Raw genomic sequence first — 23,620 nt, 5'->3', positions numbered from 1 at the left:
AAATCAAATGCAATGTGGGATCAAGAATAGACTCTTGGAAGAAAAAAGGACATCCGCAGAAAAACTGGTGAAATGTGATTAATGTCTGTCATTGAGTTAATCGTACTGGGTTGTGTGAATTTCCTGGTTTTGATCACTGTGTTAAGGTTGTACAAGATGGTAACATGGGGGAAGCTGGATGTAGGGTAGACATGTGAACTTTGTAACCATTTTCACAACTTTTTTATAACTCTAAAATCACTTCAAAATAAAAGTAATCAAGAATCGTGCTAGGAAGCATCCTTTGACAGAAATCTGGCCCCTAGCAACTGTCCCACACACAAGCTTCAGGTACTCAGGCAAGACTGCCAGGATGAGGGAATGTGATGAGAATCACTAAACATCCAGGAGAGAGAAACTCCATCCACAACCACTCAGTTCCCGCAGCTCAGCCGACACGGCTACCTGCATCCAGGGTCTGAATGCCACAATCCTTCCCCTTCCACCTCCCACACTGTTATGGTCTCTTGGTTCTTCAAGGATCAGACAATGGCCCCTCCCAACAAAGCTGGGAATCGTCCAGGAAGGCGTCACTGCAAACTGAAATGACATGCAGCTGGGGGCCCATGCCACTGCTTAGAACCCACCCACAGAAACAAGAGAGAATGTTCACTAGCAAACCAACCCAAACCCAACCCAGAAACCTAAACATAACATATTCAAAACCTATATAGCACAGGTAAGTATTTGCCATACATATATATGTATTTGCCACATATATATATAAAATATGTGTAAATACCCATTACCCATGCCATACATGTGTATGTATGTATGTATGTATTTATTTATTTAAATTTTTAGTTTTTTTTGAGACAGGGTCTCACAGCAGCCTTGACCTCCACCAGTTCAGGTGACCCTCCACTTTAGCCCCAGTGTAGCTGGAACTACAAGTGTGCATCACCACGCCCAGCTAATTTTTGTATTTTTTGTAGAGACAGGGTCTTACTTTGTTGCCCAGGCTGGTCTCCAGCGCCTGGGCTCAATCGATCCTGGAGCCTCAGCCTCTCAAAGTGCTGGGATTACAGGTGTGAGCCACCACACCTGGCTCATATTTTTAACCAACAGAGAAACCAGTACATTCACACAGTGGGGCGGTAGGGCTGCTCTGAATCTTGATCGTGGTGGCAGTTTCACAACTGTCTACATCTGTCTGCATTCAAAGAACTGTATACTGGCCAGGCGCGGTGGTTCATGCCTGTAATCCCAGCATTTTGGGAGGCTGAGGCGGATGGATCACCTGAGGTCAGGAGTTCAAGACCAGCCTGGCCAGCATGGTGAAACCTCATCTCTACAAAAATACAAAAATCAGCCGGGCATGATGTCAGGGGCCTGTAATCCCAGCTATTTGGGAGGCTGAGGCGGGAGAATCACTTGAACCTGGGAGGTGGAGGTTGCAGTGAGCCGAGATGGCACCACTGCACTCCAGCCTGGGTGACAGAGTGAGACTCCATCTCAAAAAAAAAAAAAAAAGAGGCCGAGGTGGGCGGATCACCTGAGGTCGGAAGTTCGAAACCAGCCTGACCAACATGGAGAAACCCCACCTCTACTAAAAATACAAAATTAGCCAGTCGTGGTGGCGCATGCCTGTAATCCCAGCTACTCGGGAGGCTGAAGCAGGAGAATCGCTTGAACCCAGGAGGCGGAGGTTGCGGTGAGCCGAGATCATGCCACTGCACTCCAGCCTGGGCAACAAAAGTGAAACTCCATCTCAAAACAAAACAAAGAACTATATACCAAAAGAGAGTTTTACTCTATGTAAGGTTTAAAAATTGAATTAAAAAGTAAAGAAAAAAAAAAGTATATGAAATGTATGATATGCTGAGGTATGCTCATGAGCAAAGATCTTCAAAACATACTATTATCGGGGATGGTGGAAGCAAGCCAAGAAGCACTGCATAGCCTGGTTCCTTTTTCTCACACAACGAACCAAAATAAGTGTGTATATGTGCACGTAGGAATGTTCGTGTATGGGAAAAGGTCTGGCAGGGCACCCAGCCAGTGACTGACAGTAATTACCTCTGGGGTAGACGTTAGGCTTGCGGGGGACAGGAAGTACAGCGATGCAAACTTTCATTTTTCCCTTGATACTCTTTTTTTAAAATTAAAAAAAATATATGTGTATGAGTTGTAAAATTCTAAGCAAACCAGCAGCCACGCCTTACTCACCCTTAGTGCCTTCTAGATACTAGTGCTCTTGGAGGGTCCCAGGAGAGCTGATATCAGAGACTGTGCATCTATATGGAGGAAAAAGAAGAGGTTAGGTCTCTGGCCAACTTAAGCCTTCCTGCTGCAATACCCAGCTGTCAGTCACATATTCACTCTTTCAACAAGTATTTACTGAACATGGCTGAGTGTAATCCCAGCACTATGGGAGGCCAAGGAAGGCGGATCACTTGAGGCCAGGAGTTCAAGACCAGCCTGGCCAACATGGCAAAACCCCATCTCTACTAAAAATACAAAAAATTAGCCGGGCGTGGTGGTGGGCGCCTGTCATGCCAGGTATTTGGGAGGCTGAGGCAGGAGAATCACTTGAACTCGGGAGGTGGAGGTTGCAGTGAGCCAAGATTGTGCCACTGCACTCCAGCCTGGGTGATGGAGCAAGACTCTGTCTCAAAAAAAAAAAAAAAAAAAAAAAAGTATTTACTGAACACCTGCTATGTGCCAGGCTCCGGGAATACAACCAGGGTTCTCCAAGACAAAGTAGCTGTCCTCAGGGAGCAGACATTCTAGTAGGGGAGGAGGACAATAAACAAATACACAATACAAAGTCACAGAGTGGAACCTTGATGAAACCTAGCGGGGCGACGCCATAGTGATGGGACTGTGACCTTACACGGAGAGCTCAGGGAAGGCCTCCCGGACGAGGGGACAGAGATGTGAATACGTGAGACCACAGATCATGTGACTACCTGGGAAAGAGCCTTCCAGAGGGCAGGAGCAGATGTGGAGCATCTCAGGAGCAGTCAGGAGGCCCATGGAGCTGGCACGGGGTGAATGAGGGGCAAGCGGTGGCAGGGGGGACAGATGGAGGGCTATTCTAAGGACATTTCCTCAGACAACTGTGAGCAGAGGAATGACAGAGAAATCACACTTGTCCTGGTTTGGAACTTTATATTATGAATTTATGCCTTTGAATATTTAGTATGCTTGTTTATATTTAAGTGAATATTCCATGGACGAATGAATGTCTCCAGGCGGAGAAGGCACTGTCTGTATTGTTCAGCATCACATTCCGGGCACCGGCAGAGGCTGGGCACTAAGTCAGGAGATGAGAGCTGAGAGGGTCTAGAGCTGTCCTATATGCAATGGCCATTCACTAATAACAATCCCTCCCAATGTGCCGGCTCTGTCCTAGCAGACATGTGCTGACTCATTTCACTCTCCCGATCACCCAAGAAGAAGATACTATTATTACTTCCATGTTACAGATGAGGAAACTGAGGCACAGAATTCATAAGGGACCCACTAGCTGAGGTTGCCCAGTCAGTCAAAAGTATACTAAGCTAGGGACAGTGGTACCCGCCTATAGTCCCAGCTACTCAGGAGGCTAAGATGGGAGGATCATTTGAGCTCAGAAGTTCAAGACCAGCCTGGGCAACATAGCAAGACCCTGTCTGTTTAAAAAAAAAAAAAAAAGTATACTATATGCAGCCAGGATGTGAACCCAGCAACCTGGTCCCAGAGTCTGTTTCTGACCACCTGGCTAGACCACACTCTGTCACAATGGTCAATGAAGGCAGGGCCAACTGTGGGCTGGCAACACCTCCCTCCTCCACTTCCCCAATACCATAATGTCCAAATGCTACCCAAATATCCCCGCCAACCTCAAAGGCCGGTCAGCTCCTCCAGGAATCTCCCAGGAAGGAAGCCTAGCAAGCAGCTAGCTAATACCCCAGGGTCCAGGAATCAGGACAACTTCAATGATCATTCCCCTGGGGTTCCTGGAGAAGCCCAAGGGGGTTCTTAACCTTTCTCATGCCAGGGACTCCTACTGGCAACCTGGTGAATTAGTTGCAGACTCCTCAGAATAACTTCTTTTTTTTTGAGATGGAGTCTTGATCTACTGCCCAGGCTGGAGTACAGTGGCACCATCTTGGCTCACTGCAACCTCTGCCTCCCAGACTCAAGCAATTCTGCCTCAGCCTCCTGAGTAGCTGGGTTTACAGGTACACACCACCACCCCAGGTAATTTTTGTATTTTTAGTAGAGATGGGGTTTCGCCACATTGGCTGGGCTGGTCTCAAACTCCTGGCCTCAAGCGATCCGCCCACCTTGGCCTCCCAAAGTGCTGGGATTACAGGTGTGAAACACCACGTCTGGCCTATTAATGCTGTTATATTACAAGATCTAGTGGTGAGTCCAATACCTATAGTGATTTAGAAACAGGTAGGTGTTTAAATGATATTTTGTGATATTTGCAACACTGTAATGTGATATGAGAATATCCGTGATTTCTAGTAGTGACAAAGTCACAGATATTGCTAATCCAATTGTGGTTTATTGCCCTGTGCATCAAAAAATGTTAATTTCAGTTACAGGGTAGCGAAAATAGAGATGTAATGTTTTTCCCAGCCAACCTCGTGACCCACTAATCTTCCATCCTTCAAAGGTCCATGGACCCGAGATTAAGAACCCCTCAACGAGACCTGAAAGAAGGTAAAGACGGAGCAGCTTCCAAGGGAAAAGAACAACTGGGGAGTGTGGGGACAGATTCAGCTTCGTGAAGTTAGTATGGGAAGGGGTTCCAGGCGTCGGTTGCTTTGACCCACCCTGCATCCATTTCTCTTCCTCAGTCAGCCCCTTGAACCTCATCTTTCCCACTCAGTCCTATGGGACTGACCCCACCCATGGGTTGTGGGTGGAGGTGGGACTGGTCATATGATCCAGGTCTAGCCAAAAAGCCACTGCACCACCTTCCCTGTTCCCAGCTTCAGAGATGGCCCGGGGTGACCCTGCCACCAAAGCCAGGATGATCAGAGCCAGTAAACACCAGCCCCATGATATATACTGGGACTATGGGGGAAAGAGATGGTTTATTTCCCTTGGAGCTGCTAAGTTGGTTGAATCTACTAGTGGAGCTGCTAGGGGCTGCTTCAGAGCCTACCTGAGAATAAAATCAGCACAGAAGAATGCTGAGCCAGGAGGTAAAAGGAAACATGTCCTGACAACCTCACCAGGCCCTGGATCCAGCCTTGCCTGAAACCATTCCAAGCCGAATCTCCCAGGCCCTGTGTCCATCCACTTCCTTTTAGACTTCCTTTTGACCTGAATTTCTATTTGTTCATACAACCAAATGACTCTCAACTAACACAGAAGGGGAGAGGCAACTGCTGTTCTTGACGATTCCCATAGCTCCCTACCAGGCCATTTAGCAAAGTACAAAATAAAATTAGAAATAGTCACTATACATAGAAACAGCAAATACAGAAAAACACGCTTTTAAAACACTCAGAAATGGCCTCTTGGGCCGTTGCTATTGCTAAGCTGGTCTAGGAAGCCCTCACAATGGTGGTTTTCAAGATGCTTGGCAGGGCAGGAGGGAACCAGACGCACCCAGAACATTTTCCTTTATCACTAGACTTCCCATCTAAAAAATTCCTGGGATGATCAGAAAACCCCTGCAATAAAGCTCTTGTAAAATTTTAATAGCCGCCTTTTAAATTGCAACGGAAATTGCTTTCCCGCCACTCTAATTTTTCTCCTTTCTTTCTCTAAAGTGATGCATATGGCTCTATAAAGGCTGATCAGCAGCGATGTGCCGTGGTGCCAAGTCTCTCTCAGCCAGGAACCTACTTCCTGCCGACTAGAGGGAGCTGCGGATGCCCGTCGCCCTACAGTCCCTCATGCAGGAGAGACGAAGATGCCAAAGGGCCGTGGAAACGGCAGCAAAGGAGGGCCACAGATCCGGGAATCCAGCCAGTACCCTGCTTATCCCAGGGCCCCACTTTCTACCACCTGGGAAGGGACGATGACCTTCAGTTTGCCTCCACAATCCCAGCACACTCATGGCCATGACCCATTCATCACACAGGTGACACACAGGCCGAGCACTTCACTTCCTACAGGTTTACAGCAAGAACAGAATCCCATGAGAGAATGTAAGGGGGAAAGGCGTCCTGGCCTGAATGTCTCCTCCCCACAGCCATAGGGATTGGCTCTGGGAGAGACACGTGATCCAAGCACGGCCAATCAGAGTGGGCCCTGGACATTTTGCTGCAATTTCTGGGGGAAACAGATGGGTGGTAAGGCAGGGGGACTGCTGAGGACTTCTTTGCCACCTGAGGGTGAGCAGAGGTGGGGCAGGAGGAAGGGGCCGAGAATTAAGTTAAACCTGAGAAAGGCAGAGTCTGGAAATAAAGGGGTAAATTCCTGATGAGAATACCTGAGTACTGACTCCAGCTGGGCCAGCTCTGGGATTTTTCAGGTCCCTGAACCATTAACTTCCCTTTGCAGTTTAAGTCAATTTGAGTTGGGGAGGTTCTGTCGCTTACAACAAACTAACAGCACAGGAAGGGACCTGAGAAATCAATACAGCACTCCTTCATGTTTGGGCGAACATGACCCTTCTAAGAAGCTGATGAAACAAAACTATGTCATGTCCCTCCAGGAAAAAAAGCACAAAATACTGCCTGTCTCAAAGATGTCAAAGATTTCTGAAGCCCCTGTCCATAGGAACTAAGTGAAGAATGCTTTGATCTAGTCTGACTTGTCTGTCCACTTGGTGGAAAAGCAAACTGGGGTCCAAAATGCGTAAATGACTTATCTGGGGCCCAGGGCCAGCTGGGGGGCAGTGCTGGGCTCCCTGGGACCCCCAGGAGGTTTCACCTTGAACTCCCCTGAGTACAGTCCTCCGAGGAGACTGCAGAGGGTAAAGGAAGGCTGCAAGCAAGGCTCCAGGCCCCACACCCTCATCTCACCTCCGGCAGCTCCATTTTTTCCTGCTTTATAAAACAGGCCTACAAGGAAGTGTCTGTCGAAAGTTCCACAAGACCATAATCAACATACTGAAAACCAGTCTTTCATATGACATTTCAGAACACTTACATGTTAATGACCTTGATTTCAACCCTCATGAAACCCTATGAAGCAGGCGTTATCACCATGGCTCCAGGTGAGCTGTTTCTGCTGGGCTGGCCAGGTCACTTCTCCCCTGACCTCAAGGCTGGCTGGAGCACCTGCCCTTTCTTGTTCCTGGACCTGTACTTCTGGGCCGGGATTTTCTACCCCACCCTCGTATTTCCACCTCAATTCATATGGAAAGGATCATCCGCTCATACCTCTTCACTCCCCTTTACCTCGTCCACCCCCCCATCCCCCCCCCCCCCCCCCCCCCCCCCACTGAGGAAGAAGGGCTGGCCAATCTAACGGGCCAGAGATTGCGACTGTTGCTGGCATCTGCTTTCAAGTGGGCAGATTATTAGCTTGCTGGGCCCAGGCCTACCAGCTCTTTTCTCTGTGTCCCAAGACGGCAGGAGGTTCTCTTCTGTTTCTGTCTTGGAGCAGAATAAACACCCTGGGCAGTGTCTACCAAGCCTCTAAGAGGGCCTGGCCACAGGCGCTCTCTCTTGACTGAGTGGTGATGGGGGACAGCCAGGCCTTTCTCTTCTGTGCCGCTGTGTAAGTGGCTGGTCTGGAAGAACCAAACCCACTGCAGCCTTTGCTGTAAGCTTCACTCTCCTTTCTAGACCGCCAGAGCATCACTGTGGCATCAGGGATTACTCACCTACTAATAAAGTGGTTCAATCATCCTTCATTTAGAGAAGATTCCCATTATACCCATCCCTGTCCAGTCTTTGAAATAATGACTTAGGGAAATATCTGTTCATTCAGCTGCCTCTAGCCTACATCCCAACAAAGAAAAGCTGATAAGTGAGGAAAGGACTTTGCCTTGGGAAAATCTAGGCCCTCAACAGCCACTGAGATCATCTTGCAATTAATCATGTTTTCTCTTATGACCTATATTCTATTAATAGCACACAATAATGATTTAGCGCTGGTTCTTTTGCTGATTGATGCGGTCTACAAACACGACTAAGGTTGGGTCACTGACTTTGAGGGTCTCTTTCTCATTTCCTGTACCCCCTGATCCCCGGCCCCACCGCCTCACCCTCTCCAGAAGATAAGCGTGCTAGTGTGGTGCTCTGAACACACAGCTATGAGGATTTCACTGTGCTGGGGGCCCCACGGTGGTCCTGCCTCCAGCCCAGCCTAAGTAACTCCGTGGTAGAGTGGGCTCACAGACAGACCTCTGCAGATAAGCTGCTCTGGGAAAAAAATGCTGTGTGGCCATTCCACACACAGCAGATTGGCCAAAATGCCAGGTTGACAACACCAAATGTGCTGAAGTTGTGGAGTAAGGGGAACACTCAGTCACTGCAGGTGGGGGTGGAAATGGGAACAAACATTTTGGGAGAGCTATCTGGCAACTTCTTGTAAAGATGAAGAGAGGGTAACCTCAGTGACAAACTTCACTTCACCTACTGACAGGCCCAGGGCTCCCTGCTGAGCCCCCAGACCCATGTGCGGCTGTGCAAATTCTTTCTGGGTTGAAGCACAAGGTTTTCGTTTTGATTTTACTACATGCCAGGCACTGTTTTCTGTTGTGTTTTGTTTTTTCTTTTTTATTTATTTATTTTTTTCTTGAGATGGAGTCTCGCTCTGTCACCCAGGCTGGAGTGCAGTGGCACCATCTCGGCTCACTGCAGGCTCTGCCTCCCAGGTTCAGGCAATTCTCCTGCCTCAGCCTCCTGAGTAGCTGGGACTAGAGGCACCTGCCACCATGCCCGACTTGTGTGTGTGTGTGTGTGTGTGTGTGTGTGTGTGTGTGTGTGTGTGTGTGTGTGTGTGTGTGTGTGTGTGTGTGTGTGTGTGTGTGTGTGTGTGTGTGTGTGTGTGTGTGTGTGTGTGTGTGTGTGTGTGTGTGTGTGTGTGTGTATTTTTAGTAGAGACGGGGTTTCACCATGTTAGCCAGGATGGTCTCAATCTCCTGACTTCGTGATCTGCCTGCCTCGACCTCCCAAAGTGCTGGGATTACAGTTTTTCTTCTTAAAGATAGGGTCTCACTCTGTCACCCAGGCTGGAGTGCAGTGGCACAATCATAGCTCACTGCAGCCTCGACCTCCTGAGCTCAAGCGATCCTCCCGCCTCGGCCCCCCGAGTAGCTGGGACTACTGGTGCATGCCACCATTCCCGGCTCTGTTTTCTGTTCTTTAACTACCAATCCATTTAAACCTCTTAATAACCTGTGAAGTAGGTTGTACTATGATCTCCATTTTTAACAGACCAGAAAACTCAAGTACAGAAAGGTACCTTGCCCAAGATCACACAGCAAGTAGATGGCACAGCCAGGAGGGATTTGAACCCAGTGGGTCTGGCTCTAGAACCACCAACAATGGTGCCTACTAAATGCAACAGTGAAGAGTATGAGCTTAGCCTTGAACTCTGTCTCCTTCCATATACAGACATCAATGTCAGATGGGTCAAAGACCTAAATGAAAAAGGAAAAATATGAACATGTCTAGAAGACAGCACAGGTGCGTATCTTCAGAACCTTGGGGAGGGCAAAGGTTTCTCATTCAGAAATTCTAGAGAAGCACTTCCCCTCTCCTCACAAAAAGGATCGGATTCATATGCGGAGTGCAGTGGCTCACGCCTGTAATCCCAGTACTTTGGGAGGCCAAGGCAGGCAGATTGCTTGAGCCCAGGAGTTAGAGACCAGCCTGGACAACACAGCAAGACCCCATCTCTATAAAAAAAAATAGAAAAATTACTCAGGCATGGAGATGTGCACCTGTAGCCCCAGCTACTTGGGAGGCTGAGGCAGGAAGATCACTTGAGCCCAGGAGATCGAGGCTGTAGTGAGCCATGACTGCATCACTGCATTGCAGCCTGGGTGACAGAGCAAAGCAAGATTCTGTCTCCAAAAAAAAAAAAAAAAAAAAAGGATCAGACTCATCTAACAGTCATTTTCCCCTTCACCAGTCTGCCTTTTCTCCAGCTTGGAATGCAGATATGCAGATGTGATAGCTGGATTTGAGAGAGTCCCCTTGTCCCCAGAACTACCCTGCCCAGACTAGAAGGGCTGAGTTCTCTGGGTCCAACAGCCGTCTTAAGGCCACGGCGGCAAGAGGGTCAGAGCAGTGCTGGTGTTGACCTGTCAGCCACTGAACCTGCCAGCCTCTCTCTCCAGACATTGTTATATGACACAAAGGACTGCCTATGTGTTGAGGTGACAATGTCACTTGTGAATTCTGCTAGCTGCAGCTGAATCATTCCTAACTGAAACACCTGCTGCAGCCGGGGGCCACGTGCTGTGCCACCACCCTGGAGAGTCTGCAGAGAGCCACCAACATGGACCTGAAGGGGTCTCAGAAAGACTCAGCTAAAAGCCGGGCGCGGTGGCTCACGCCTGTAATCCCAGCACTTTGGGAGGCTGAGGCGGGCAGATCACCTGAGGTCAAGAGTTTGAGACCAGCCTGGCCAACATGGCGAAACACTGTCTCTACTAAAAATACAAAAATTAGCTGGGTGTGGTGGCACATGCCTGTAGTCCCAGCTACTCGGGAGTCTGAGACAGGAGAATTGCTTGGAGGCAGAGGTTGCAGTGAGACAAGACAGTGCCACTGCACTCCAGCCTGGGCGACAGAGTGAGACTCCATCTCAAAAAACAAAAAAAACTCAACTCAGAGATGAATTGTGGGACTCAAAGATTTCCACTGAGCATGGCTGATCAGAGGCAGCTAGAAAGATGACCTGGTGCCCGAATTAATGCTTGGGGACCTGAAGAGAGAATAGCTTCTTTCTCCTCAACACACTACTAAGGGCAGCCAGGGTGACTGTCATTTTAAAGGCCAGGCCCAGCCCACTGGCACACAGGCACTGTGGTCGGCTGCCCCAGGCTTAGGGGCTGCGGAAATCCTGCATAGCTGTGGATCCTTTTTCTTCCTGTCACCAGCCATTTGCTGGATGTGCCAACAGTTAAGCCTTCCTGAACGCCTATGAAAACAGCCTGTCAATGTGGTTTCGACTGTTGGGTGCTTTTCCACAAAGCACTCTCCAGACCCCAGCTAATCAGATGGAAGACAGAACAGTGGTCAATCTACCAAAATAGGTCAGGCTTTATTTTGTAATCCTCTTATTCATAACACATTGAAAGGGAAGAATGAACAGAAAAAAAAAATTACTAACAGTGAGAAAGTCTATGGTGACTTACCCTCTCTGTGCCTCAGTTTCCTCATCTCCAAAATGGGGATAATAGTAAGGGTGTTGTGAGGATTAAGTAAAAAAATTACTCCACAAAAATTGTTTAGAACAAGACTTATTATGCACTAAGTATGCATTAAGTGTGAGCTACCATGATTCTATTTATTTATATATATATAGAGAGAGACAGGGTCTCACTCTGTTGCCCAGGGTGGAGTGCAGTGGTGCAGTCATAGCTCACTGCAGTCTTGAACTCCCGGGCTCAGTTGATCCTCTCGTCTCAGCCTCCTGAGTAGCTGGGACTACAGGTGTGCATCACCACACTTGGGTAATGCTTTTTAAAAAAATTTTGTGCAGATATGGTCTTGCTAAGTGGCCTAGGCTGGTCTCAAACTTGTGACCTCAGGGAATCCTCCTGCCTCAGCCTCACAAAATGCTGAGATTACAGGTGTGAGCCACCACACCTGGCCAGAGCTACCATTATTCTTATAGCTGGTGATATGGTAGGTTTCTTGAACTGACGCTCCTTGACAAACCTCAAAATCCCACCCTCTGGTCAACCAGACACACACAGAAAGTCCGTGCTCTGATTCTGGTCACTTAAGGCTTGAAGGTCCAGGCCAATGGGCAGAAGCTGGCTGTGATGGACCTGGGTACTGCGGGCAGGAAATGTATCAACTCCAGTTGCTAAGTGCCCACCCAGCAGCCATTCTTCTCTTCCTTCTCAGGATGCTCGGCTAAGACTACATTTCCCAACCTCCCTTGCAGCCAGCATGGCCAATGCAAGGTAAATACAAGCTGTGGGACTTTGAGGAAAATTCCTCAGCAGAAATGCAAAGCTGGACTATGCTTTTGTGCCTCTCCCTCACCCTATTCCCACCTGGACTCCAGACTCACTAGCTTGACTCCAGCAGTCACACTGGGCCATGAAGCCACCTTAAGGACAAAGGCCCTGTGCTAGGGATGGTGAGCAGAAGGACCCTGCATCAAAGCACTCTGCTTTTCTTGATGACTGTGAAGCTGCCACACCAGGCACGGACTGCCTATCTCTGGATGTCTTACTCAGGACAGAAACTGCCTTCCACTGAGTTTACACCACTGTTATTTCTGGTGTCTGTTACTGGTAGCCAAATGGGCTTTTCAAATGAGCCGGTAGTCTTGCATAGCAGATGAGTGATGGGACAGTATTTTACACCAAAGAAATCCTTCTAGTAACCTGCCACCATTTAAAGTATCCTCATGCTTTAGGATGCCTTGCTCTCCTCAACACCAGGGAGAAAGCTAGAACTTCCCAGATACAGAGTGGGGTTACGATCACTTTGCCTTAGGGAGAGGTAAAGTGAGAAATATATGAGATGTTGAGTCATTCATTCAATAACGGGCACTACCTCACTCTGGACACTGTGTGGGGTAGGATGCTAGGTACGGTGAACAAAAACAGACACAGTCCCCGCCCTCACAAAATGTACCGTCCACACTAGGGGACCAGAGTAAAGAAGTAAGCAAACAGGTACGTATATAAGTTCAGTGGTGAGAACCAGAATGAATTTAAGCCCAGAACTAAAGAAAAAGCAGAAGGAAGCTATGTGAAAAGTGGGAGTAAGGATAACCCAGAATGTCCATTAGCTGAAGAATTAACAAAATGTGGTACCTCCATACAATGGAATATTCAGCCATAAAAGGAATGAAGCAAGAATCCATGCGTGACATGGATGGGCCATGAAAACATGATGCTGAGTGAAAGCCGGTCACAAAAGACCATGGATTATACAGTTCCATTTACATGAAATGTCCAGAATGGGCGAACCCATAGAGATAGAAAGTAAATTTGTGGCTGGGTGTGGTGGCTCACGCCTGTAATCCTAGCCGAGGCGGGCAGACCACCTGAGGTCAGGAGTTTGAGACCAGTCTGGCCAACATGGTGAAACCCCGTCTCTACTAAAAATACAAAAATTTGCCAGGCGTGATGGTGCGCGCTTGTGATCCCAGCTACTCTGCAGGCTGCAGCATGAGAATCACTTGAACCTGGGAGTCGGAGGTTACCATGAGCCGAGATCATACCACTGCACTCCAGCCTGGGTGACAGAGCAAGATTCTGCCTAAAAAAAAAAAGACACTCAAAGGGCTATCCAGACTGAATGATTAGATTGGTAATAAATTCTCTAAGAAAAAAAAAAAATCAGAGAATCCCAGGAGATGGAGAAGGATACATGAGTCTGTTCAAAGAAACGCGCAGGGAGCCCATGTGGCTGGATGGCTGCAGCAAGGGAGGGTGTGCCTCAAGACATAGCTGGTGCTCGAGGCGCTGTGTGGCCGCAGTCAGCCACATGCTTTTTAGTGTGATGGGAAGCAGAGGAATGATATGTTCTGATTTACAGTTTTGAAAGATCCCTCTGGCTGTTTCACAGAGACTGTCAGTGTTCAAAAGAAGCAGAGAGAGGCCAGGCATGGTGGTTTATGCCTGTAATCCCAGCATTTTGGGAGGCAAGATGGGAGGATCGCTTTAGCCCAGGAATTCAAAGCCAGACTGGGCAACACTGCAAGACCCTGTCTCTACAAAAAACAAAAATAAAAAAAATCAGCCAGGCATGTGGCACATGCTTGTAGTCCAGCTACTCAGGAGGCTGAGGGCTGGAGGATCACTTGAGCCCAGGAGTTCGAGACTGCAGTGAGCTATGATGACACCACTGCACTCCAGCCTGGGCAGCAGAGCAACACTCTGTCTCAAAAGAAAAAAAAAAAAAAAAGAGATAGCTGTTGCTATATGGTGGTGGCCCAGGGTGAGGACAGTGGAAGGAAAGGAGGACTGTGGTGAAGATTTGTTTAGGCTCAGGAACAAACAGGCCTTGCTGGTGGACTGGCCATGGGTGTGTGGTAGAAAAGGAAGATTTAAGAATGACCTTCAGAGGGTCTCATCGGTTTTTCCAAACTGATTTTCTGCTGGATTCAAATTGAGTACGACACAATATCAAGAACAGTTCCGCAAATGCCTGTTACATGAATTCAATAAACAAAGTCACTGCTCTATTTCTTTGAAGGGCCTATTTTTGTATTTTCAATAAACACATGAAGCTGGGCAAGGTGGCTCACACCTGTAATCCCAGCACTTTGGGAGGCCGAAGCAGGTAGATGACCTGAGGTCAGGAGTTCAAGACCAGCCTGGCCAACATGGTGAAACCCCGTCTCTATCAAAAATGCAAAAATTAGCCAGGTGTGATCGTGTGCCCCTGTAATCTCAGCTACTCACGAGGCTGAGGTGGGAGAATTGCTTGAACCTGGGAGCCGGAGGCTGCAGTGAGCTGAGATCACGCCACTGCACTCCAGCCTGGGTGACAGAGTGAGACCCAGTCTCAAAAAAAAAAAAAAAAAAAAAAAAGCCAGAGGAGGCAGAAAAAGAAGTCTCTGGAAAGGAGTAGAAAACAATTACAAACATGACTGGTATTAACCAAATATATCAATAATCACTTTAAGGCCAGGTGTGGTGGCTCACACCTGTAATCCCAGCACTTTGGGAGGACAAGGCAGGAGGATTACTTGAGGTCAGGAGTTCGAGACCAGCCTGGCCAACATGGTGAAACCCCATCTCTACTAAAAATAGAAAAGTTAGCTGAGCGTGGTGGCATGTGCCCGTAATCCCAGCTACCAGGGAGGCTGAGGCAGGAGAATTGCTTGAATCTGGGAGGCGGAGGTTGCAGTGCGCCGAGACCATGCCACTGAACTCTAGCCTCAGCGACAGAGACTCCATCTCAAAAAAGATGTGAATTCACAGTATGTATACCTATATATGTGTATGTTTCTGGTTTGAATAAATGGGTAGTTGATGATGTCATCTGCCAATATGGACCACTACCCACCAGTGGATGGCAGAAAAACAGGCACAGGTAAGGATACTGACTATGTTTCGATTCATATATATAGTCCACTAAAAATACAGCTGGCCTTACAAGTGTTTTAAGTCCTAGCATGAAACGCTATTACTCCAAGTCAGGTAAGTTAAAATTGGGGTGGTAACAGAACCCTATCTCCAACCGAGTATTTGTTACTTCATGCAACAAACCCAGATGGGGCTAGCTTTATGGGTGTGTGACCCGAGCAGCTGTGAGCCCTTCCCTTGGTCTAATGCTCTGTTGCCATCTTGAAATTCTAAATCATTTTATCTTTGAACTTGTATTTTGTAAGTGAAGTCCAGGGCCAATGGAGCATGCATGTGAGCAGAAGAGATCCGAGCCACGTGTGTGCCTGTCACTCCTAGTCATGGCATCCTCATACAGTATTCCTGATCCCCTGTGAGCGCAGGATTCCGGCGGACCAACGATGCATGCAAGTTCAGCAAGATTGAAAGCAAAAAGTATAAAGTAAGCATATTATCACAACTACAAGGGAGTAAGCGGGGACACTGACAGTCCCCAGAGGCCCCTCCATTAGAGCCAAGAGTTGCTTCGAACACAGCAGAAAGAAGGCGATGAAACATGAAATGCAGAAAGAAACATGAAGACCATGGAGACCTCTCACATTCTTTTTTTTTTTTTTTAACAGGATCTTGCTCTGTCACCCAGGCTGGAGAGCTGTGACCTGATCACAGCTCACTGCAATCTTGACCTCCCAGGCTCAAGTGGTCCTCCCACCACAGCTACCTGAGTAGCTGGGACCACAGGTGCACACCACCATCCCCGGCTAGTTTTTGTATATTTTGTAGTGACAGAGTTTCGCCATGTTTCCCAGGCTGGTCTCAAACTCCTGGGGTCAAGCAGTCTGCCCGCCTCAGCCTCCCAAAGTGCTGGAATTACAGGCATGAGTCACCGTACCTGGCCATTCTTTTTTACTTGCCACACTTCCCTGAATTAGCCAACTAGGTATGCAGAACAATGACATGGAAGGCAAGAGAAAGATACGGCAACCCACAGTTCCTTTCCCTATCATTCCTTCATCATCAGTAAGTCAAAAGTAGAATATTGGTAGAATGTGCACATGTCAAGATATGAAATGAAAACAGTTTAAGTTGGTTTTGTGCAGCGTTTCCACTGTTCTGGTAAGAATGAATGACATATATACGTATAAGCCAGGAAATGCAGGCTGTGTCATTTAGTGATTCCAACGAGTGAAATGATCTGATACTTGCATTTAAACCTGGCATGGAGCTGGGCGTGGTGGCTCACACCTGTAATCCCAGCACTTTGGGAGGCTGAGGCAGAAGGATCACTTGAGGCCAGGAGTTTTGAGACCAGACTGGGCAACACAGTCAGATCATATCTCAACCAAAAATCTTTAAAAATTAGCTGGACCGCCAGGCATGGTGGCTCATGCCTGTAATCCCAGCACTTTGGGAGGCCGAGGTGGGTGGATCATGAGGTCAGGAGATCGAGACCATCCTGGCTAACACAGTGAAACCCCGTCTCTACTACAAATACAAAAAATTAGCCAGGCGTGGTGGCAGGTACCTGTAGTCCCAGCTACTCGGGAGGCTGAGGCAGGAAAATGGCGTGAACCTGGGAGGCGGAGCTTGCAGTGAGCCGAGATTGCGCCACTGCACTCCAGCCTGGGTGACAGAGCGAGACTCTGTCTCAAAAAAAAAAAAAAAAAAAAATTAGCCGGGGGAGGATCGCTTGAGCCCAGGAGGTTGAGGCTGAAGTGAGCTAGGATTGTACCACTGCACTCCAGCCTAGGCAACAGAGCAAGACCCTCTTATTTAAAGAAAAAAAAAAAAAAAAGAATGTGGTGTGAGAAGCATTCCATCGGGTGGCTCTGTGTGCTGAGCTTGGGGTGGACGTGAGTTAAGTTGTTGCCTGTGCTTTCTGCCCCCAGAACCTTCAGCTGGAACACAGCCCGAGATCTGATGTCCTGACTTCAGCATTTCTGTAATTCCTCTGTGCTGGTCTCGTGAGTGGCAGATTTGGTGGTGCTGCACGCTTCATGGCTCACCAAACTCCGCTCAGTTCATCGTACCAAGTGACTGGGAAATCAGTCAGATTGCCTGCCATGGTCAGTGAGAAGTGATTCTCACCATGGCACCTGGCACCCAGGAACAGGCTGGTCTCTCCTAGCCTGACAGAGGCCCAGGTGAACATTTACCAGCACGAATGCCATGGGCTCTCCACCTGTGGGCTGGGTGGAGGATGCTCGCAGACAGGCCTCTAATAATGACCAGTGGGTGAAGTTTACTCTGACCACAAGTAAGGATCCTGGCAAGGTCTCCCAGGCAGAATGCCGGGCTGAGCAGGCCATATGACGTGGAAGAGAATGAAGTAGATACCCAATGTCCCCAACAAAATGACAATGACTTTTGTTGCTGTATTTTACATCAACAGGATCTTATCAAATTTACTTCTCTGAATCTTGCTTTCCCTTAAATACATCGCAGAAATGCCTCCAGGCCAGCAAGCAGTGCTCCTACCCACTCTTCTTAGTGGCTGATAGGCCAAGAGTACAGATGTGCCATATTTTATTCAATCATTCCCTGAAAAATGGGCATTTGTTTTATTTCCAGGGTTTTTTGTTTTGCCACTGCAAACAATGCCGCAATAAATATCCTTTTCTACTCAGGCTATTTGTTTTTTTCTTCTGCATGGTAGATTCTCAGGAGTTGCAGTGCTGGGTCAAAGGCTGTTTATGAAAAATTACATGGTTACATCTCGGAATGGTTTCCAGGTGAAGATGCAGAACTGCACATATAATACATGCTTGTTTTTGTATTGAGCATCTCATCTCTGGAAGAACATATGTGACATGGGTGTCCTCACAGGAGGGGACTGAGAGATCGTAAGTAGGGGAAGAAGACCTTCTTTGTACCATTTGAATGTTTTATCACACGCACGTACTGGCTCATAAAACTTTTTTTTTTCAGCCCATGCTCTAAAAAGGCTGCAGTGATTCACATGTCCTCCAGCAACTTGGGAGGGTACTCAGTTGAGCTCATTAATGCTCTATATTTTTCTCCTTCAGGTCGTTCTTTGTTCTTTGGACCTGGTACGAGCTGAAATGTGTCAACTTTTACCTTCTTGTAATCTGTGACACCTATTCTACAGCCCTTGGGTAGGCAGAAGGCAAACTCCCAGAGATGCTAATTTGGACAAGTGGCCTGGCCCAGCACCTGCTAGCAGCACCAGAGAGAAACTCGGAGCAGGAGGCAACGGGAGCTCAGAGGTCATGCTGTTTTAAACACACTGACCAAGCTGCCCTCACTGGCTGAGTGGACTAGAGTCCCCCAGATGCCCAAAGCCCCTCAGAAAGGGCAAAGGAGGCCTGCAGCACTGGCCACTGCCTGTGGGACCTGCACTCTCAAGAACAAGGCCAGAAACAAGACACAGAAGGGAACAGGGGACAAAGATGGTAGAAGAATCAAGTTCATACAAACAAGAGGCCTCTCGTTTACTTCCTGCAGGTCCAGCCTCCTTGTGAGGCTGGCCCGGAACCAAAGGCCACACCAGCCACTGCTTTCAATCCCCAGGAAAACAAAGCTGACCTAAATGCAGACAGCAAGGGCCCGAGAATGGCAGGATATCCAATGTGATGCATCTGCCGCTGCAACATTAGCTGAAACTCTGGACTCACCTGGGGAGGAGAGAGGACGGGGGGTGGGGGGAATGGACTTGGCCAGATGAGAAAGCAGCTCTGGAGAAGACGGGGGATGGAGGATATGAAAGAATCTCAAAATGGGCAGCAACTCCACATGCTTCAGGTAGTGGATTGAGGTTGGATGCTGCTGTTCCACAGCCCAGGAGACAGCTCTGCCCCTCACCCCACACTCTGGCCTGAGCTGGGCTGGGAGCAGGGGAGGTTCCCTGTACAGCACCAGAACAGGGCCCCAGCCTTTACTCAGATGCTTCCCTCCACCTGAAATGCCCTTGCCCTTCATCCCTTAAGACTCACGGTAGCTCACACCTGTAATCCCAGGGCTTTGGGACACTGAGGTGGGAGGAACGCTTGAGGTCAGGAGTTCGAAATCAGCCTGGGCAACATAGTGAGACCCCCCCCCCCCCCGCCTCATCTCTACAAAAAAAAAAAAAAAATATCAGCTGGACATGGGGGCATGCACCTGTGGTCCCAGCTATCCAGGAGGCTGAGGGTGCTTGAGCCAGGAGCCGGGAAGGTCAAGGCTGCAGCAAGCCGAGATCACATCACTGCACTCCAGCCTGGGTGACAGAGCAAGACCCTGTCTCAAAAAAAAAAAAAAAGACACAGCCCAGCAAGGATGTGCATTCATGCATGTTGGGAGACACGGGAGACAACCTGTGTGTCTGTGAGCAGGGATCCAGCAACGATGCAGACACATGGGAGAATCCTTCCTGTCCCTCCTTCCCTCATCCTCCACAGCAAGTCCATCAGCAAACCCTGTTGCCACTACCTCCAAAATACATCCTGAATTCATTTCCTTTCTTTCTCCCTCCCAGGCCAAGCCACCACCATCATCATCTTTCATCCTAACAACTTCATGAGATCCCTCTCTGGCCTCCCCAGGCCACCTTTGCCTTCCTACATTCTATTCTCCACCCACAGCCAGAGGGATTACATCAAACAGGGATCACCTCCAGCTGCTTTCCAGCTTAAAGTTCTTCAACATATCTTGGGCCTCATCAACTTCCCCCATCACCCAAATGCTCCCGCCACACTGGCTGCCTTGACCTTCCAATTTCATTCTTGCCCTGGGGCCTTTGCACGTGTGGCTCTAGCTATTCTCAAGGCAGGCTTCCCCAGGGAGATCTTCCCTGACCACCCAGATCAGGTGGCCCTACTTCAATCTATTGTTATTGCTTACAGAGCAGTAAGCATGACCGCTGTTTTTCTTTTTTCAAGACAGGGTCTCACTCCACTGTTCGGTCTGGAGTGAAGTGGTGCAATCATGGCTCACTGCAGCCTGGACCTCCTGGGCTCAAATGATTCTCCCACCTTAGCCTCCCAAGTAGCTGGGACTACAGGCGCACATCACCATGCCTGGTTAATTTTTGCTATTTTTTGTAGAGAGGGGGTTTCACCATGTTGCCCAGGCTAGTCCTGAACTCCTGGGCTCAAGTGATCCTCCCACCTCGGCCTCCCAAAGTGTTGGCATTACAGGTGTGAGCCACTAGGCCCGACCCACTGATTGCTTTATTATGTCTTGCTGATGAATATATGAACTCTATGGGTACAGGGCTCTCACCTTGTTCACAATGGATACCTAGACTGTGGAAGACTGCTGCCACTCACAAGAGAGTATCTGCTAAATAAATGTTCTAGCAGCTCTAAGAAAAATAAGATATATCTGCACACATCCATGTCTTCTCAGTGAATAAAGAAACAAACTGTGTAAGGAGAGACGTTTCTGTGTGCATAGAAAGAGACCCTGTTTGTTGGTCATTGCCATGAGTTGTACCCTGAGTTCAGCACAATCTTGATGAATACTCACAACCATCCTTGGAAGAAGGTTGTGTTATTATTACCCCTATATTACAGGGGAGAACATGAGGCTCAGAGTCACTTACTCAAGGTCACACAGTGGGTAACTGTAGAGCTAAGGCTCCATCCAGGCAGCCTGACTCCAGAGTGTGTACATTCTTTTTTGTTTTGTTTGTTTTTTAGACAGAGTTTCGCTCTTGTTGCCCGGGCTGGAGTGCAATGGTGCAATCTCGGCTCACTGCAACCTCCACCTCCTGGGTTCAAGCGATTCTCCTGCCTCAGCCTCCCGAGTTGCTGGGATTACAGGTGCCTGCCACCATGCCCAGCTAATTTTGTTATTTTTAGTAGAGACAGGGTTTCGCCATGTTGGCCAGGCTGGTCTTGAACTCCTGACCTCAGGTGATCCACCTGCCTCAGCCTCCCAAAGTGCTGGGATTACAAGAGTGAGCCACTGTGCCCAGACTCTTTTTTTTTTTTTTTTGAGAGACAGGTTCTCTGTCACCTTGGTTGGAGTGCAGTGACTTGATTTTAGCTTACTATAGCCTCAAACTCCTGGACTACAGTGATCCTCCCACTTCAGCCTCCTAAAGTGCTGGGGTTATAAGCGTGAGCCAACATGCCCAGCTCATTTAAAAAATTTTTATGTTCAGTAGAGACAGAGTCTCATTATATTGCCCAGGCTGGTCTCAAACTCCTGGGCTCAAGCAATCCTCCTGCCTCGGCTTCCTCAAGTGCTGAGATTACAGGCCTGTGTTCTTAATAGCTCTACTAACAGCAGTTGCTGCTGGGAGGGGGTCTGGAGGGAGAGGGCTGAGCAGGGTTATAGATGTCAGTATAAGACATAATTAAGAGAGATAGGGAGTGTCAGAGATGAATGGAGAGAGATGGAAACCAATCTCAACAGGAAACAGAAGTTTGATCTCTTGTGTGGCAAACACCTGTGAGAAACAAGCAGCAGGCTCTCCACCCTCCTTCCTCCAACCCACCAAAGCCTTATGCTGGACAGCAGAGCTTTGCAACATGATTAACCATCCATATCACGCCATCATAGAAAACCAAACCCTGTCCTCCTGGTCACTGGGAAAATCCCCAAAGCAGATGGGGAAGCAGTGTGGCAACGAGGCCAGGGAGCACCATCTTGGTGGTCAGCTAGAGCCAGAATCAAATCACGGGTCTGCGGCTTAGCATCCTGTGGACGTGTGGCTGGTTACCAGCCCATTCAGAATCCCAAGCCTCCTCATCAGTAACATGCTGAGAGGAGTAATATCCACTCTCAATAGGGCTGTTGAGAGGGTTAAATGAGGTAACAGCAATTGAACGGTTGGAAAAGTAACTGGCACAGAAGGACCCTCAAAAGCACACTGGCAAAGATGTTATTACAACGGAAATACTGAAGAAATAAACAACATCCTCGACTCCTCATGTCTGAGGAGGTCTCTTGGGCAAATTGGACTCTGATAAGATTAAGCACACAGCTTAAGTGAGGGGTCCCTCCAGAGGAGAGTGCCTCCACACTGGAAATTTCCTTCTCTCTCTACCTATTCTCCATGGAATAACAGCCCAGAACAGGGCTGGGCACGGTGGCTCATCCCTGTAATCCTAGCACTTTGGGAGGCCAAGGCGGGTAGATCACAAGGTCAGGAGTTCGAGACCAGCCTGACCAACATGGTGAAACCCCGTCTCTACTAAAAAAACAAAAATTAGCCGGGCATGGTGGCAGGCACCTGTAATCCCAGCTACTCAGGCGACTGAGGCAGGAGAATCACTTGAACCCGGGAGACGGAGGTTGCAGTGAGCCGAGATCATGCCATTGTACTCCAGCCTGGGTGACAGAGCAAGACTCCTCTCAAAAACAAACAAACAAAAACAAAACAAAAAAACAGGCCAGAACAAGGGTCGCTCAAGCAAGAAGGAGAGATGGACCCCAGACAGCTGGAGAAATTTTGTGGTGCAGGCATGCTCCTCAGTGCTTCACAGGCAGGACCCAGCAGAAGAGACCCAGCTAGTATTCCTAGCTCTCAAGGTGACTTTGAAAAAGGAATGTGGCCAGGCTTGGTGGCTCATGCCTGTAATCTCAGCACTTTGGGAGGCTGAGCTGGGGAGATTGCTTGAGGCCAGGAGTTCGAGACCAGCCTGGGCAACATAGGGAGACCCTGTCTCTACCAAAAAAATTTTAAAAATTAGCTAGGCCTGGTGGCATGCACCTGTAGTCACAGCTACTCAAGAGGCTGAGGCAGGAGGATTTCTTGGGCCCAGGAGTTCAAGGCTGCAGCGAGCTATGATCCCATCATTGTACTTCTGTCTCTAAGGGGAAAAAAAAGAAAGGAAAAGGAATGGGGGTAAAGGGAGAATTTTAACAGCTTAAAAGGTAGCCTAGCCAGGAGCGGTGGCTCACGTCTGCAATCCCAGCACTTTGGGAGGCCGAGGTGGGTGGATCACCTGAGGTCAGGAGTTCAAGACCAGCCTGACCAATATGGTGAAACCGTGTCTCTACTAAAAAATACAAAAAATTAGCTGGGCATGGTGGCAGGTGCCTGTAGTCCCAGCTACTAGGGAGGCTGAGACAGGAGAACTGCTTGAACCCGGGAGGCGGAGGTTGCAGTAAGCTGAGATTGCACCACTGCACTCCAGCCTGGCAGACAGAGCAAGACTCCATCTCAAAAAAAAAAAAAAAAAAAAAAAAAAGCAGCCTTTGGTGATTTCTCACCTCTTCCCCAGTCAGAACACCAGTGGGCTTTGCAGTTTGTTCTTCATTTCTTAGAGTCCATGAAAAGAGGGCAAGGCCTCTGGGGGCCTGAGGTCCGCATCTGTAATAGGAGGATAACATTCAGTCTTCAGACGCACTCACATTCATTCAACATGCACTCATGAAGCAACTGCTATGGGCCAGGCACTGCTCTAGACGCTGCGGATACAGAAAGGAACAAAGACAAAGATCCCTGCCTTCACGGAGCTCACATTCCAAGGAGGATGGTGTAGAAAGCAAATATAGAACATCAGACCGTGA

At 48.5% G+C, this 23,620-nt stretch overlaps 1 protein-coding gene and 1 long non-coding RNA gene across 3 annotated transcripts in view; one reads left to right on the top strand and one right to left on the bottom strand.

Moving 5' to 3' along the window:
• The window catches only part of SIPA1L3 (signal induced proliferation associated 1 like 3), a 300,770-nt gene that overhangs the window by 176,233 nt on the left and 100,917 nt on the right, over positions 1-23,620 (bottom strand). Inside the window, exon 2 of the mRNA XM_055369256.2 lies at positions 2,209-2,276. The gene's annotated coding sequence lies outside the window, so the exon portion shown is untranslated. The remainder of the gene's footprint in view (positions 1-2,208; positions 2,277-23,620) is intronic.
• LOC109024253 (uncharacterized) lies at positions 2,865-6,556 on the top strand. 2 transcript variants are annotated; one of them, XR_008673799.2, is made up of 3 exons: positions 2,865-3,032; positions 4,575-4,767; positions 5,760-6,556. It is a non-coding gene; the product is annotated as an uncharacterized lncRNA (long non-coding RNA). The 2 variants fall into 2 exon arrangements; XR_002003737.4 differs by having other exon boundaries at positions 4,575-4,698; positions 5,760-6,550.

This window comes from Gorilla gorilla, chromosome 20 (assembly GCF_029281585.2).
Source record: "Gorilla gorilla gorilla isolate KB3781 chromosome 20, NHGRI_mGorGor1-v2.1_pri, whole genome shotgun sequence".
In the NCBI taxonomy this organism is placed as follows: domain Eukaryota; kingdom Metazoa; phylum Chordata; class Mammalia; order Primates; family Hominidae; genus Gorilla; species Gorilla gorilla.
This window is presented reverse-complemented; position numbering and strand designations above follow the sequence as displayed.